The sequence below is a fragment of the Hypomesus transpacificus genome, chromosome 17 (assembly GCF_021917145.1).
Source record: "Hypomesus transpacificus isolate Combined female chromosome 17, fHypTra1, whole genome shotgun sequence".
In the NCBI taxonomy this organism is placed as follows: Eukaryota; Metazoa; Chordata; class Actinopteri; order Osmeriformes; family Osmeridae; genus Hypomesus; species Hypomesus transpacificus.
The window spans coordinates 3,921,596-3,939,853 of NC_061076.1; the positions used below are offsets into that span (position 1 = coordinate 3,921,596).

Here is an 18,258-nt window from a genome sequence, read left to right on the forward strand (position 1 = left end):
CATTATTCGGCAAGCGTTGTTCATATCAACAATACGATCTTTCACCCATGATCTTTGCATAATGTAGACCTTCTAATGGCATTGAATTTCTGACAACAAGAACCAGCTGCCATGTTACTTTGCAAACCTGAACCACCTGCATTACGCCATGAATGTGCAGCATTCCTTTGAAAGCACATCTTATGCTGCTATTGCAGAGGGTGAAAAGATACATTGTTTTCGACTTAATTTGAACTACTTCTTTGTTTTATTGTTTCATTTTGTCTGATTTATTTCTGATTTAGGATAGCCTACTTTTGAGAATAAACTTTAGGCCACTGTGTTTCAGATTTCATTCAGTTGGGAGTGCTATTTTTAAGTCTTGACATGATATTAAACAATTCCCTGCCTTTAAAATAAGAACACAATGAAGCCATGATTAATAATATGCTTTTACCTTCAATGAGAAGTTATTCCATTGGGGCCTGGATAGGTCTCCTCCAACAACACATCCACTTGCTGAGGCTTCCATCGCAAGGTCATTGGATGAATGAAGTGTCAGTAATGAGAGCATTATTTGTAGTACAACTGAATGAAACCTCCAAGTCAATGAGCAATGTTGCCATGACACATTTTCTTCACTATCCATTCGGTCCTAAATGAGAAAAAGAGAAAAACATTTGAGTTCATACCTCACAATTTACTAACAGCCCAATAATATTTTAGCATGCACAAACTGCATGACATGTATTTAAACTTGATTGGCTTGTTTTGTCAGATTAAAGAAGTCTTGATGATAAACACTTTATGCTACTCCTCTCATTATGGTCATATAAATAATGTCCACATCAAGAAACACTATAATTGTGTGATGTGACAGAATGTTTGCCACAGGGCTCCGGTAGTCTAGAGGAGACTCTCAGCCAGAGGTACCATCCTCACTAGCAGCTGCACACCCAGGCCTCCTCCTGTCCTCCATGAGTTCTGGCTTTGATCGCAGGGCCCCCCACAGCGAACCAAAAGTAAGTCCCCGAGGAAGAGCACTTCGACAGACTACCACTACTAACACTTTATAGGCCAGCACTATCAAAGTCTGCATACTGCCAAAGTACAGCTATATAACTAAATAGGTTTAGTTTGACTGTGTTCATCCTAGGCAAAGCTTCATTTACTTAACCCTGATTTCCACATGATGATTCTTTAATTGTATCGTGCCACTCATAAGCATGATGACGCAGGTTTCAAAGTAAAGTTTGGATTGCATAAAAGTTTATGTAGAACCCCCCATAGCCAGCAGTGTTTTAAGGCAAAACCAAATCTACAGGGAGATTTTACCCAAGAATTTGGTTCTTATTATTTCGTTTTGTTCCATATTGTGGTTTACACTGTATATTTAACAAACCAATTAGCCTATGAATGTCATGCCTAATTCACATAACTGTCTCTGACCTAGTTCATACATTTTTTACCTCTAACCATAACATCTTAAACCAATGAACCTGCATTCTGTAGACTTTAAAAGGTATGGGTGCATTAATTCCAAAGCTGTGTCCGAACCTCTAAAGCAGAAACATCTATCCAATTAACTGAACAGAACACATGCAATCATGATTTTTGTTTCAGAAAAACACAAAGGAGAATGTTGTTTAATTAAGAAGTAAAATGTTTTAGCACCAGCTAAAACATGTGCCACCAAAGGTGTGCATGAGTCCTCTGCTAAAATTCACAGCTGGTGAAGATGATAAGGCAACCTACACCAACCCTCCAGAAATGTTTTCTGTTATCCATTGTCTGTGACCCAGCCATCTGCACTCTCAACAGCATGTAAGTGCTTCCAAGGGAATTCCTCCAGAGGGATTTAGGCAATCGTAAAAGAATGAAACCTGAGCAAATGGACTTATACACTGTCTTGGACCCTAAAGAGATGGACATCTGCATAGCCAGTGGTATTTCAATAACATCTTCCATCTTTTCTCTTTCTACAGTATTCAGGAATTCTTTTAACATTGCTTTAAAAGACTCCTCTAAGTTTAGCTAAATGTATAATTTTCAGCTTACTTAAAAGTATTCCTTCCATGTCTTGGAGAACAAATTAGTTTTTTTCACTCTTTGTTATTCGTCCCCAATGCACATGTCCAATGTATATTACAGTATAACTATTATAAAGGCTTTGACAAAATGGTATGCCACAATGTCGACAAACAATTGGTAGGGAGTCTAGCAGTAAATGTTGTTGAAATGGTTCTGCAGGATACACGTTACTGCAAAAGTGTGACAAAACAGACCTTTTATCACAAGATATTAAATAATGTAGCTTGTACTGTACTTACATTTTATACAGGATACTTTTAGCTTTATATTAGATTTATAAAGCCTTGTAGCAATTATAAAAGTAAAGTATATAAGATTGCAATTCCCTGTTGTTATCATGCAAATAAAATACTGTACTATGTAAATTATACAGACAATTCCAGATTAAGCCTTGCACTTTTGGTAGTTGGGGTTTTGGATATCTGTCAACAGATGTTAATTCAAGTTAAGTAATTATTTTCAAATTAATATCTTCTTCCTTTGTACATTTTTAGATTGAGGTATTATCAACTAAAAGGAAAACTATTCCTCAACTTTAAAAAGAAACACTTTGTGAAGTGCTTTTTGTGAGAGTATATATACAACTTCATATTTCTCACTTTCTTTTATATTGCGTTTTGTTCCACCTGTCAATGTGTATTTGAAATATTTTGTTGGCCTTGCTTCAAACAGGATTATCTCCGGTGAGACCTCTTCAACAATACCCCTTCTAGACATAAAAGTGTATGCATTGTCATTAGCCACACTAAAGAGCGTGTTAAAATGATTTACTGAAGTTTGACGGACAAACACATTCAAGTAGTGAGAATAAAAGGATTCATTAAATCACAGAATCAAAGATGAATTCCTTCAGTGACAAATTAATAAACTCAAATTATCAGTAAAATGGACAGATGAGGCTGGGTGTTTAGACAATGACTAAACAATGACTAGACAATGACAGCCTGAACCTCTGAGTAACACTGACTAAAGAGTTATTTGACTAAAAAGACCTAAGAAAGTGTGTGTTTGGTGTATTGATATGCTGCTCTTTTAGGTCCTTGAAGGTCTTAAAAGGGCAACACCAAAAGACTGTCAGAAAATATATTCTGGAGTCCTGCTGATGTTCTTTGTCCTTACTGAATATGCTGGGACTAACAAACCCAGGAGTGGATTAGGCACAGCGGATTAAGTGATGTGCCGATTTGAGTTCCTATGACTGTTTTTCATAGTTCCATTCATGGTTTTGAAAGGATAAACTATCTTCAGCACATATTTTGATTCAATTTTAAATGGACCACTGGTGACATGCCAATTGTAGCGATGTGTCCAATGGCGAAAGTCGCTGATGGTAGATCTGTTGGGTTGAACAAATGCACACAAATATGGCATGAAGTCTTGTCATTATCTCAGACAGTCTGAGCTTGGGATGCACTTCAAACAGTCAAAACAATTGATGTGCTTTGGTTTTGATGGTTAGCTTTTAAAACCAAATCATGTACGCTGTTAAAACATAAAGAAAGCAAAAAATGAATCGACAAACAACGCAACTTCAAAAGAGAGGCAATCGCAGCCTCCTTCACCGTCAAAGGTTCAAAACTATAAAGACAGGATACCTACCATTTGGATGTGCCTTCCTATGTATCAATTGTTTTTGTTGTGCTGAAATGTAGACCGCCAAAACTGTCTTTCTATGGATCACATCTCGCACTACGCAGTCTGCAGTATGCACGGCCGCCATCTTTAATCACAACTGAGTTCATCTGTCGATGGTTCTTCCCTTTATCCTCTTTCTTTCTCTGTTCTTCTCTATGTGCCAGCCCCCTCTGTGTTTGTTGTGGGGGGTTCATCTTTTCTGACTGACATCAAACCGCCATATCGACAGGCTCATGGCCCGCCTGGTAGGAGGGTAGCACGAACATGCAGCATTGGCGGCTGTCCTTTTTTTCACGCCTCAGATTTACTGACCACATTTAGTTTTCTCAAAATCATATGGGATTACAAACAAAAATGAATCTCAAAACTGAGGCCTTTGATCTCAGGGAGGTCGGCCTCAAAGCTTCTCCATTGAGCCCATTGAAATATCCTTCTCTGAAATGGTCTGAGTAATGAGATTTAGCTTTGATTGATCGTGCTCAATTTTGTATAACCAAACGCTTTAAACACAGTCACATTGGATATATTTATGATACACAATTTCTTTCTAAACCGTTATCCAACCAATACGACTTCATTGTACATTCTTGCTGGGTAAATTAAGAAATATACTCCAAGTAAACAAGAGCTCAGCTGGAGTTCTTTGATGGCGCCACTTGAAATCAAATGTGATTTGAGTGGCCTTTGACTACTTCATTTGTTAAAAGTACAAACTCTCCTTTTCTTACGCTTTCATCCTGCCAGTGCATTTCATTTATACTGACACCCCCCTTTTATAAGGCTCTTGCCTCTTTTATGGTCCCACATTGAATGTTAAGGCTGTTTACTGTCAATTGTATTGTTCAGTGGAGCACTTTCAATGAACAATAACAAGAGTTAAGTTTCAAAATGGGCGATGCTCTCACCTGCCTCTCCTGCTGAGGGTGTCGTCGGATCTGTTTTCTGTGGTCCGCCATAACTGGGTGCAGTCCCCTTCTTGCTACTCTAGAATAGACTACTTTCTTATACTCATGAACCTGTTTCTGTTTCTTACTAGTGTGTTGCTGAAAGATGAGCATCTTTACTTTATGTTGCAGCCCCAGCTCTGCAATCCTATTGGAGGATGCAAGAACTAGAGGATAGTCTGCAGAATCGTATCGTAACTATGGCAACAGACCCCGCAGGCCTGTATGATCTGTTCTTAATTGCTGGTAAAAATTTGAGACAGAGAACACCAGATAACAGTGGACAGAATCACATTGTGTTAAAAGACTTACGAGTGACTAATCCAGAAATTAAACTGACTTCAAAACCAATAGCAAAAACACAGCTGAACGGATAGTTCAGTAAGCATTCCATTCAGTTTCCTTCAGTCATTGAGAAAAAAGAAACTCTCCAGCAATAAACGTAGCTAATGTTACCCACTGAATTCTGGGGTGTTTGACATTAATACTGAAGTAATATTTTAGTTGAACTTTTGTTTGCATTTAATTAATGCAGATGCAGGATTAAATAGGATTCAGAAGAAAAAAATCTAAACGTATGTTGATTAGAGCTAAAAAGAAAATTGGGGAAAGGGGGGAGAGATCATATTGCCTTTGTTGTATAGCGTTATAGGCTGCTTACATTTCATATAGATTTCACACTTGCTTGTCGTGTAGCAGCCAGGGTCAGACCAAGCAAACCATTCCCACAATGACTGGTGTTCCATTCTCACTACAGCAGCTAATATCCATAGTGTCGCCTGCCACTTGCATTTGGCCTAGATCGTGACAAACCAACACAAATTCTACGAACAGACTTTCACTTGTCAGTAGTCCCTTAAAGAAAAAAGGAATGCTTTGGACTCCTACACTCCAGCCACACTCAGATGCAAGTTTTTTTTAAGAGGTGGATAGAGCAAGACACAACAAGGCAAGTAGCAAAGACAGGCCCCTCAAAAGTCAAATAATTAGTTTGTACATTGTTGGGTAGTGAGCTGTCAAATTTTGGAATGGCAAGATAAATCGTAATAAGCAACATACCTACGGTTGTCATCATCACATGCATCGTTTTTTTTTGGGCAGAAGAATGCAGATGTGCTGAAACACAAAGTTATTTATTAACACAAAGTTATTTATAACTTGTGACTTTATGATTTATATTTGTGTTATTATCTATATGACTCCTCTTGACACCTCATTGTATGACAATTATTGTGGAGTCAAAAAAATTGGAAATCATTTAAACAATAAAATAACTTTTGGAGGTACAGAAAAAATCTTAAACTGTATACGAAAAGGTGATATTGTACTAAAACGTAACATGTATTTAATATCAGGGAAGCATACAATGCTATGTTGACTCATGATGTTAGTTTGCACAAAACCAGTGAGACTGTGGTCTCATTTTTCAGTACGGTTCATCTGGAGGGTGTGGCTAATACAGGATACTAAGATCTTAGAGTTTAGCCAAGGACAGTCTGGGTGTGTTCGTCATATTGTGTTTCATTTTGCTGCTCTTGTTACAGCATCTGAGCACTATACACAAACATGAGATAAGGAAGCGGCCCAATGAGCTCATCCAATACTGTATAATTTCCAGGCATTAGGAAGCACTATCCACCACAAGCCCCTGCTCAATTACCCATTACACGCATTTTGGCACCAGTTAATTTTAGTAGAATATATTTAATATATTTAGGTTAGGGTTAAGGTTAGGGTTAGGCTATCCACTCCATATCTTCAGGGTTACAACTGCCTGGTTCAAATTATTGCGTATTTTGGGGGACTTTGCTTAACTTTTCAATGCAATCTCTATGTGTGTGGGTCATTCCACAAAAGGAGGACATTTTACATTTTGAAAAGTCACACTTTTAACATTCGCTACAATGTAATTACAAAAATTGTATTCTTCTGGCTATTTGAACCAGTTAGTAAATCAACTGTAAAGCAGTGAATTTGTATTTTTTTTGCAAATATTGCATACCATGTGCATGCCCTGTAGACCCAGTTGAAAACTAAATGTGTTCTTCCAAAATCTGCATTTCCCTCCAATTTCTTAGAATGAATTACTCATTTTTAGGGGATAAGAAAGTAATGATATCCAATGGGCTACTCTCATTGTTTCCCCATTGTTTCAATGACTGGGCTGCACTTCAGTTATCAGTGTTCCCAGGCCCCAAACATGGACCTCTGAGATAAACAAAGCCTCAGCAGTTATGTCTGACTGAAAATATAATCATGCCATTAAACAACCAGCATTTAAAGCAAACAAAATAACCCTTACTCATTTCACCTAGCACAGTTTTTTTTTTAAATTGTTTCTATGTACAGAGGAACGCCTGTTATGCATGCTTATTGTTCTCCTTCTGCAGGAGATTGTGGGTTTGTACAATGGGAATAGATTTTGTTATAACAGTCGTATCTCTTGTGGTTACTAAGTAAGATAATTCTGAGGCTTCTATCAAAAAAAAAGAGACAGATTTTATTCCTCTGGGTGTTGATGATTAGGGATAAGCAGGTCAAGGTTTCATACACAACATCTGTGGTTTTCACAGTCTCATTCCCAATGGTAATGAGTCTTATTCATTTTTGAAACCCTTTGAAACAGCCCTTAGGATATCTGATCAAATAAAAGACCCCAAGGCAAGCATTTTTCTATGATGTTTAGAAAAAAAGACAATAAAAAAAGCTTTGCCAGTGTCATGCATATTGTATCACAAAATGGAAAGGCAAGGCAAATATACTGATTATAGCATGTATCAATTTGTTATTGCTACTTAGTTTTATGGTATATTACACTTCTCATAAATAATCAAGAAATATTAATCATGTCTTTTAGTTGCGATTATGACATTGGGAATTATGACATCTTAATTCAACCAATAAGTACAGACGTTAATCCCATTGTCCAGAGTTATTTCTTTACTCAGGTTTCCACAATATTCTTTGTCCTGTGAGCCCATCCCCCAATCACCAACACCACTAGCCCTCACCCCCTCTTCTCTCCCAAAGGTGTTTGTTTATTCCTCCCTCCAGGCCACAGGACCAAACCCCAAACTCGCCGTCAAAGAACATTTTGAAAGAGAAGATTAAAGGACACAGAAAACAACTGGGGTAGTAACTCAGCTGCCCCGGCCATCTGTGCTTCACATGCACAAGACTACCACATTCAAAAGACAACGCGGTATTCAATAGAAGATCATATTTTTTTACTAATTGTACATTGAATGATGGAGGAGGAGGGAGAAAGAACGAAAGAAAGAGAATGAAGATGGAAAGGAAGTGTGGGAGAGAGCGAGAGAAAAAAGTGAACGAGAAAAGAGAGCCAGACGTGGGGGAAAGATAAATAATATTGTGTAACAGCTTCCCCTTGTGGTTCAAAAACACATTTTCGAGTATTTGTTTACATGCAAAGTTTTGGCTACCATTTTAAAATTATAGATCTTTCTTTCAAATGTTTTCACATTGCTTAGTCCCTTTAGCAAACCTATCTAGCAGTCAAAATATATTTCATGGTAGTCATTTTGTGCATATTTGACATTGTAATTGGTTTAGGTTTGAAAGCCAAACTCATGATTTAGAACGCTCTACTTTGCCAATGGAATTTTATATTGAAATACTTAATATTCGGCGGCAAAAGCGCAGGCGCGGTGGCCAAGTGGTAAGGCGTCGGTCTCGTAAACCGAAGATCGCGGGTTCGAACCCCGTCCGTGCCTTTTGAAGTGCAGTTCATTAGCATAAATATGACATGCATTTCCTCTCTTAACGTTCATAATAAATTAAAAAATATATAATAACTCGATGCAGAGACCAACAAAGCAAGCAACAGCCTTCCTCCTTGAATTGTACAAGTAGCTATTCGAGTAGACAGAGGGCGACATATTAACTACCGTATAAAAAATAATTATCTGCATGATCCTATTTTTTTCAATTAAGGGTTACCCATGGCCAAATGTTTAATTTAGAATAAACACATTTTTAGAGAGGAATTTGCGAATGTCATTTGAGTGTATACCATTCTGAAAAATCATAAATATTTGTCATTATCAGATCCACATATTTGTATGAATTTCCTATGTTGGGAGATTTGGTAACGGAAATGGGTCACATCGCAGGCCTACACATGTCCCAACTTGTCTCTTATTGACAATGGTTGAGGCAACAAAACTAGTTAATCCATTAACAACTAAAATGTTTGATGCCAATTTCATTTGTGTTGTTTACTTTGGAGACGAAATCTTACCCCCTCTCGGCCTCTCATACCTCGTGGCGTAAACCATGAACGCTGTTTGAGGAACTGCTATTGAGATGTTAGAATGCACTGAGGCAATTCTACGAAGCACTGCTGATCTCACCACTAGGAGCACGTAGGCTATAGCCTACTTAAAGAAACAACAACAGATAAAATCCGACAAGATGGTCATTGATGCCCAGCTGACTGATTTGATTTGAATCAAGGTAAGTTTAAAGCAATATTATTGTATACAGGAGTTTGTTCAACAGTTTTTCCTTAACATTGATACGGTAAATGTGAGCGATTTACGTCGTCTTTCTTGCAGGGCTGGGCACGCAGGTGTTAGGTGTCCAGTGGTCTTTATCAGTCCGTCCTAAATCATTTTTGTGAGGATGTAACGTACACTGTTATTTGTCTGTGCATATAAGTTGCATTAAATCGCAGGAAGTATTAATGATCAATGGGTGGTAGATATCATCCGTCGTTATATTTCCCAGGGTGGTCTGTCTAAGCACCAGACAGATTGTGTCTGAGAGTACCTGAACTCTCCAGAGATCAGCAGACAGCGTCTCGTACTGCAGACTCGAGTCACTTTACTAAATGCGCAATAGAGCAGGTCGTGTTCTTTTCGTCTTTTTGTTTTCTTTTACAGTCTAATATGGAATATGTACGTTTAGTTGGTAGTAGAATTATTGATCAATTGTGTTTTAAAGATTAGAAAACGGTTTATTAAATGCACTGAATCTTGTATAATAAAACTGTTCTAAAGTATTTGTTCTTCTTCTTCCTTTTAATAAACAGGAGTATAGACACAATTTAGGCTATTACAACATTATTTTATTCCAGTGCTAAAGTGAAAGAGCCATGTAGTGCTATTAGTTCACAAAATCAAAGGAGAAAGCCTGAGTATTCATGCTCTATTTTAGCAGACTACATCAAGTGGCTTATAGTGGTCTCAGTGACGGGATATTGGGGGCAAGATGAGTTGATAAAAATCCAACTGGCCCACAAAGTCCCGCTTCTGGCATGCACGCTATCGTCTAAAATGTGAAGGCCAACGTATTTCTCTTTTGAACTACTGAAATACAAATACTTTTAACCAAGCAATGCTATAGACTAAGAATTGTTTAAACACAGCACGGAGAATGAGGGGCTTTTGGGGGCACGTGTGTTTTAGTTTCACAGTCATAATGCCCCTAAAAATCCTTATTGCTCTTGCATTGATCTCCTATGTGTGGTGATTTGGGGATAACAAGGGATCCGATGTCAATTCATCTAACACTTTACAGGCTGAATAAATGCTAGTCTATTTTAATAATACTTTGTATGTGTTTGTGTGTGTAACAACTTCTCCAAAGTATTACAAAATCCTGTAATCTTTAGTACAAAGGGTGGTGCTTGAAGTTGTGTTTATTTAAATACATGTCTGTTGATGAACATGTCTCATGTAACTGCATGGCTGTAGAATTGTAAAGACATTATTGACAAATTACAGCGTGTTTTTCTGGTTCCATCAGGGGGTTTCTTAATGTGGTTCTGCAATGAAAAAGACGTGTTTCAATTCAAAGCCCACTTTGTTCCATTCTAATCTTGAGGCAAACACCAAAACATGTATTTTCACACACGTTAGTGCGGAAGCGTGTAACACAACAAAAGCTATCAACATTCATACCAGCACTGGTTTTCTCCAAACAAGGTGTTGGTAGAGGGTTTATGCATTTTATCATCACAGTTTAGATTTAGGGCCCTATTAAGTTGTTTTGCACTGGAGTTTGTGTACTGGTCTTATATGACACTCCACTGTTAATACTTTACTTGACACATGCTCACTAAATAACTTAAGAGCATTTTCAACCCAAGATATAATTGTAACCAGTTTTTCAACAGATCTGTAGATGTCATGTTTGTCACCGTAATAAGAGGGGGAAAAAGGCCAGTTGTAAACTTTCTGTCACCTCATGCTTTCTGCAGAACAACAAGAACATTCCAAACTGACCTGAAACTCAATAACATGGAAGTGCTGTGCTTCTACCAAAATGACCACAAGGAAATTCCTAAAAGGCATTCTGGGTCCTAACAAGTTGAACCAAGTCAATAAAACATTTATTATGACAGAAACATGATATGAGAGAAAATAAAAACAAATGGGTCAATACTGATAACGGCTTTAGCCCTTCAGAGAAGGATGCGGCAGGTCATTTGCACTTAATTAAGTAATTATCAGCCTCCTTCTAAATGGTTTGGATTCTCACAGCCACTGTTTAGATTCCAGATGTGACCAATATAACTTAGGCACTGCATTCCTTATAGGTGTGTTTCTGAATTGTGCACCTGCCTTTGCATCAACTCATTTATCCCCCTCCACAACCGTTCCCTTGACTACAGCATACATTTCAATTCACTTTCAAATTTTGTTTCAACATCTTTTAACTTTCTTTAAAAGACGTGCCTATTTATTATCCTGTTTTGTTACTCCTAAAGCCCTCACAACTATCCCTAAAACATTAGGGGATTACAAGATAGACCAGCTGGTACAACCAAAGAAGCACAATGTTGACATATGACAATTGCAGGAATTGAGTTTGCCTGTAGTTTTTAAATCCTAGAGGAGAAAGAGGAGCACACCAAGGCCCCAATAGCTGTTTAATCATGTTGTCTGGCTGGCTTCCATGCTGACAGGCAGCTAGATATGACAATTTGACGCTGGAACAGTCTCTCTTTCTCTGTCTCTCTTTTTTCTCTCTCTCACCCTCTCTCACAATAACCTTTTGAGTTTTACAGGTATAAGTCAGATATTGTAACAAAATGTAGTATGTTAAGCTAAAAGTAGTGAAACCTGTCACGGCCACAGCCGTGCCCCCCTGTTTTTGGTTTTGCCCTGCCCTAGTGTTTCCCTGTGTCTGTCATTGTTTTAACCTGTGTCTCGTTCAGTGATTTCTGTTTTCGTTAGTGTTATGGTGTCCACCTGTGTCTTGTTTGGTTCTTTGTATTTAGGTTCCTGTTTTGTGTCCAGTCTTTGTCTTGTCCTTAACCTTGTTACCGTGAGTACCCTGTCTGTTTTCCCGTTTAAAAGCATAAACCCTTCTTTGATACTATGACTGGCCAGTGGCTACCTCGTTTGGGTCTTACCCCCCACACAACGTAACAAAAGCATCACTTATTGCGCAAGACATTTTCAAGTCATTGAGTCCTAAATCCCATATCCTGAAGTTAAAAGCTTTGAAGATAAAAGCATGATGTAAATATTCTCATAAGACAAAGTCTGCTTTACATGAACATTTTTAATGCTTTGACAGTCACTGAGGCAAACGTGGTGTGAGTGCCTAACTGTAGTGCCTAGTCATAGAGAAAGGGAGAGCTACAGATACAGTAGCTTGCAGGGGACCTCTGCAGGGTAAAGTATATTGAAAAATCTCACATGACAAGCCACCCTCACACTGTGAGAAGGGATACATATACCCTTTCTGCGTCCACAGCTATATTTAGATCTTCAGCACAACCGTTAAACAGAAGACGTCATTATGCGTTTAGGCAACATATTATTAAGCCTTTAGGAGGCCTTTGTTTCTTTCACTGGAAAACCCTGAAAACCCTATGTTTTTATTGAGTGCCTAAATCAGGCATGTCTAGCACATCATAGGCATACAAGGGAATGAAATAAATTTGACTTAAACTGTACTCGGTGGAAGCTCATCAAAGGGTATTTAAAGGAAGGAGCCTTTGGACTTCTTAAGCCATTTTACTTTTGTTTTTTTTAAGTTCACTGAAGTCTTAAGAGTATTGTCCATGCTCAATTACAGATTTATTTCACTTATAAATTGTTAAATCCACTGCAGACATTTGTCACATAAGTGCAGGACTTTGTTAACTGACTAACTTGCTTATGACTGCAGTCAGTGGTGTATCCTGTCTCTGCAGACCCAGGTCATGTATGTGCTATCCTGAGAGAAGTTTTGAGAAAAAGAACTGTTCTGGTGAGGTCCTTACTGACATCTTATCTTTAAGTTGTATTGTGGAATGTGAGATTCTGTTTTGATTCCAACTGGGGAAAAACATGTGATTTCTGTTGTAGAATATTAGTCAAATAAACAGCTAGTAATTAGTTGAGCTAATTCCATGTAGAAAAGGGAAAGGAAAGAATAATAAGTCATCTTATTTTTCTATCAGTGAATCTAAACGTTCAGCTGACTGACCAAAAATGAGGATAATCGTTTAGCTAAAGAAATGGTTACTGACACGAGTCACAATTTATTTTTCATGAATGAAGACTCTTCATGATTTATATAATGATGATGTTCTGTTTCAATAGTGAGCATATTTTTGCTGTATAATAACTTAAGTATAAGCGTATCATTGCTTGTTCTCACAGAACCCTATACTCATTCACATGAGTCATAGAGTTAAGGAGGAGGGAGGGGGTAAAACATGTCAGGCAGAGCTGAAATACGCCTCCTCACCTGATCACAGCAGTGCAGCCTGGGCCAGAACTACAAGCACATGTAGGCGGGCCCCCTGCATCCACAACAGAACAAATATCCATTTTGAATACATGTCTGAAAACTATATTTGAAGAATAACTATGTTACTGCATTTGTTGTTTTACGAAATACAATTTTCTTAATCCAGAGGTAAGAGATAATTTGGACAAGGTAAACATTTTAATAAAACTATAAAAAATAGGTATTGGGCTGAATTAATTGATTCATTTTAAATCAGATGAAGAATGTTCTTACTAAGCACAAAATGAATCCCACAAGACCAATCCCACAAGACAAGACAGGCCAAGACATGTGTCCCTGCAACTCAAATGCTCCAAAGTGATTACACTTTCTTATACACATCAAAAAATTTTCCTTGCAAATCACACATATTAAAAATGAATATAGGATTGAAACATGGCTAATATATCGTATGGTTTTAGCCAGTTTTGTGGTTTGTTATGTGTAGATCTGTACTGATTAGATTAAAAAATGCTGACCTAAATGTTTTGTTGTGTTGAAATGTGTTGTTGACTGTATATGATATGATATACCATGTACAGTGAACAGTAAAATGTATACCAGTATATCGAATATTGAAAAAGAGGCCTAGGAAATAATTTAAGGAATCAAGCAAAGCTAACCCTCAACCCATTCGAATTAAAGAATTTCCAAAAGGAAGAAAACAAGTAAATGGAAAATAAAGGATTAAAAGCCCTCTCTCTTCTCCTGCCATGTGACAGCTACAGCATATGACTTCCATAACTTCATTGCTCATTACCCAGTGAAGGCTGGACACAATTGAGCAAGTGTTTGTGGGCCATGCCCTAGATACTTGTTTCCCAGTTCTGAGCTCTGTCCACTGCGCAACAGCATCCTCTCCCATTTCAGGCCAACTCAACATTGGTACGCTGTAAAGGAAGAATTCGAGTGGCACTGTGTCGATCTGAATAGTCAAGGGATATGGTTTTAATACAATTTATTAGACTATACAATTACATATGATTTAAACAAAGTACTTTGTGATCCGTCTTGGCGAAGGGTGTGATAGCCACAAATCGTTCGCAAGAGTGATGATCAGCCAGCACTCATGCACTGCCTTATATAAACTTAAGATCAAATGGCATTCTATATGGTCAATCAATCAATGAAACAAACTCTGTGATTGGCCAACTCAACTTGGTGACAGTTTGAAACAATACATCTCCCTAGCGATTGTTTCACTGTTCTTTGATGTCACAGCTCTCCCCAGAGCAGTAGATAATAAAGCCACAGGGGTTGACCAGTCAAATGGTCAACTGTCCTTTGTGTGACCATCTTCAAACAATACTTTTAATTAACACAAACAATGAAACAGGACACAGTCCTTCTAGCCAAAGTTCAGAGCAACTGTCTCATTGACCCCTTACAGTAACCAGAGGACAGAAGGCCATATAAAATGCTTCACCCATCCCCCAGGGCAAGCTGCCCACAGAGCCATCAGCACCTCACATTCCTTTGAACTCAACTTAATTACCTTCCCTTCCTGTCTCTTACCAATGAACATAGAAGATTATAGATTTCATACACATACATCTATGCATATGACCAACATTTCCATTACATTTCCATTCTTTTTTTTTTTAAACAACACCATAATTCAAACAGTGCATTGAGAAAAATAAAAATCAACATCAAAAGAAGTATGCAATGCAACTCAGTAAAAAACATCCATACCGAATACAAACATACACAAAGCAAATGTATTCCCATCAATCTAAACATACCCTTATATTTAGAACATCAGAAGCAAACACATTAATATCTTCTTCTGTAAATCTGATTTCATACTATCATTCACATTGACCTCTTCTTCCATCTTCAGTTGGCTATAGGCAATCTTCTTTCAGGCAGTGTAGTCTAGTCAAACCAATTGCAAACGACGATCAAATTGCTCACAGCAACTTTCAAAGAACTGCACTATGCGCACAGACTCTGAGTTTTCCTTGGTACTACGCAGAACGCGCATCCTCTCCTTCCGTCTCCAGGCAAGGCGCACGCTCGCCATGGTTAGCGTGTATCCACGTTGCTCTCCCCTCGATCCTAACCGCCGGATTAGTCGTCAGGAGAATCTGGTATGGTACCAGGACTTGCGTTTCAGGTCCTTCACCACGATCCAGTCCCCTGGTATCAAATCATGCAGCGGTCCAGTCACCGGAAGAAGAATAACCTCCACCTGCCTGTGAATCTCACACAAAGTACACTACAAAGGGTTGCACAGTGATAAACAAGCACACTCACAAAGGTCAGTTAAAAAGTTAACTGACTTCTTGTCGTCCGACTTCATCTTCAAGATCCCATTTTCTCATTCAACTGAAGTAATTGACACAATGTTGACTCCTATCAACTCCAAAAATAACTTCCTTAACCAAGTGTGACCCATTATCATTATATATCCTCAAAGAAAAGAAAAATCTAATTGAAGAATAATCTAAATTACCAAAAGCTTGACCACTGAGCCCAAATCTGCCTGAAATGTCTAAAACTTCTTCCAACAACTTCTTCTATCAATCATCAACAATCATGAAACAGTATCACTTCTCCAAAATGTAACTCTAAAAAACTCCTTCTATCAATACTCAAATAGTTTCTCTAACCTTAAACGTGAAGCTTAACGTGTTAAATTCCCTTTTCCCATATTACTTGTTCCACATATGAGTCTAACAAAATGAATATGCAATCATTACAAATCCCCATGTATGTTAAAATTAATATATCACACAAACTGTAGAGGCATGATCTTTCCATGTGTTAACTGAGCAAAATCTCAAGATAAATGTGTTATGCAGACCATACAACCTCCATTTCATTCTCATATCCTTCCTTTTTCCAAAATGCATTTTCTTGTGGATTAGTCCAAATCTCCATTCCACCATTCCTTTCTCCATCCGTCTGCTGCATTCTGTAATTCTTGTCAAATATACTCAAACAAAACACAATTCTCACTCTGGGTTAAATACAGTCAAACATTTTCAACTTAGCAGTATTTCATCAAACCCCCACAATCTTACCACAGAGCCAAACTTCTGACACTAAAGTCATAAAACCATAAAACCCCCATAGTCACTTTCTGTTTGGATCAGTCAGTCATCAGTCAGTCATAAATTACTAAACGTCATCTCTTTCTCTCTAAGAAGCCCGCGCTTCCCTTATTCTAGTTAGTTCATCATTGCTTGCAGGCAATCTACAAACCTTCTCCAGCTAGTTTCAGCACTAGCATTTCTCTGTGAAATAATCATCATTGTTAGAGTGAATCCCACATTTGCATACAGCAAGTTGTTCTACAGGTGAAAATAAGAAACTCCCTGTTACCATACCTTTCCCAAATTCATATGTAACACCAATGAAGTATTAACTATCAGATAATGTGTTTAACTCTTTTCCCTTTTATGAATTGACAAGCTTACACTGAAGCAACCAACTTTTGAACCAATCTTTAGAGAATCAAACTATTTTAAAAAACAACCAAATTAAAAATAACCTCAACTTTTAATCTCTTATTATCTTTTCTTAAAAACACTTTAGGAACCGTTCAAATTACTACCTTTATATTTGAGATTCTCTTCTATTTTTCTGTATTTAAATTCACCAAATCAAATCTCTCTTTGTCCAAGACATTAGGAAAACCATCCACTACCCCAAATCAGAATTTAATCTGCATGATTCCAAAATGAAACATAAATCTTAGCCAAACGTATACCCCCTGTATATTTCTATATAGGTTAGATAGGTAGAGCTTCATAACTTGCTTTGGCTGCAGTCCAAAACAGGCTAATTAGCACAAACCATCAAAACCACAATTTATCAGACATAATGAGTCTTTCCAAATCATTTCAAACCCAAAAGTTATAATAACCCTCTTCATGCATCAATACCACAATAAAACATCCTCATCACAGCCTAACTGTTCATCCCAAACCTTGTGACAGGCTCTGATAAAACACCCAAATAAAACTTAAAACCACATTACAATCAAACTCAAATAAAAGTACATTGTAATAATCTTCTCTTTCTCATTTCAAAACCAAATTACATCCAATACTCTAAATTTGCGTTTTTGTCAATTTCTCAAATTTACGAATCTGCGCATGCGTCATACGCTTCCCATCCTGGATCTCAAATGTCAAGCTGTAATTCCTTTACTAGCCTGTACCCGCCGCCATCGCTGTTGAATCTGTCTGTAAATTTGTTAGCTACAAATGTCGTTACCACAATTGCAAATTCAACTTCCTGGACTCTCCTCGGTCTCAGGACAGCAAAATGCACTTTCTCCACGTTTTCGTTGTTAGCCATTAGCTAGCTAACAAAGTCACAGCTTTGATCTTTTCCTCTCAGATCCCAACGCTATCCTAACAATTTGTAACAGACTTCGTTCAACAGGCTGGCCTAAAACGGAACTAAAATCATATCAACCTTTCTAATCACGTCTTCATAACCCTTTACATATTTCTTTAAACAATTATCACATCTGTGAACTTCCCACACAAATGAAAATAAAAACCATCAATTGCTTCCATGTCAATGGATATCTAGTACGCACATGTTACAATCAAACGTAGATATTACAGTAACCTCATTCACACAACACAAAACCGAAGCAACATTTCCAGATAAATTCAATACGTAGGCCTAAACAAAAAACATTCCTTTAACAACATAAACTGAAATTTCCGTTTGAACACATAAAAACTCTATAAACGTTTCAATAACCTTGGATTGTAATTCTTCAAATGAATATCGCTTTCGTTGCCAAAACTGGCCTTTACCAATTATCTGACCCAAGAACCGAAATTTAGCAGCGCCATAGCCTACTAATCCAATATCGAATCAAGCTCATAAG

General features: G+C 37.7%; 1 long non-coding RNA gene and 1 other non-coding gene across 2 annotated transcripts; one reads left to right on the plus strand and one right to left on the minus strand.

The window, feature by feature from the left end:
- Positions 1-442: 442 nt before the first annotated feature.
- Positions 443-8,989, minus strand: LOC124480055. Its single transcript, XR_006957502.1, has 3 exons — positions 8,911-8,989; positions 5,709-5,765; positions 443-634 (listed from the first exon to the last, which is right to left on the minus strand). It is a non-coding gene; the product is annotated as an uncharacterized LOC124480055 (long non-coding RNA).
- Positions 8,312-8,383, plus strand: trnat-cgu. The gene has a single exon. It is a non-coding gene; the product is annotated as a tRNA-Thr (tRNA).
- Positions 8,990-18,258: the final 9,269 nt, after the last annotated feature.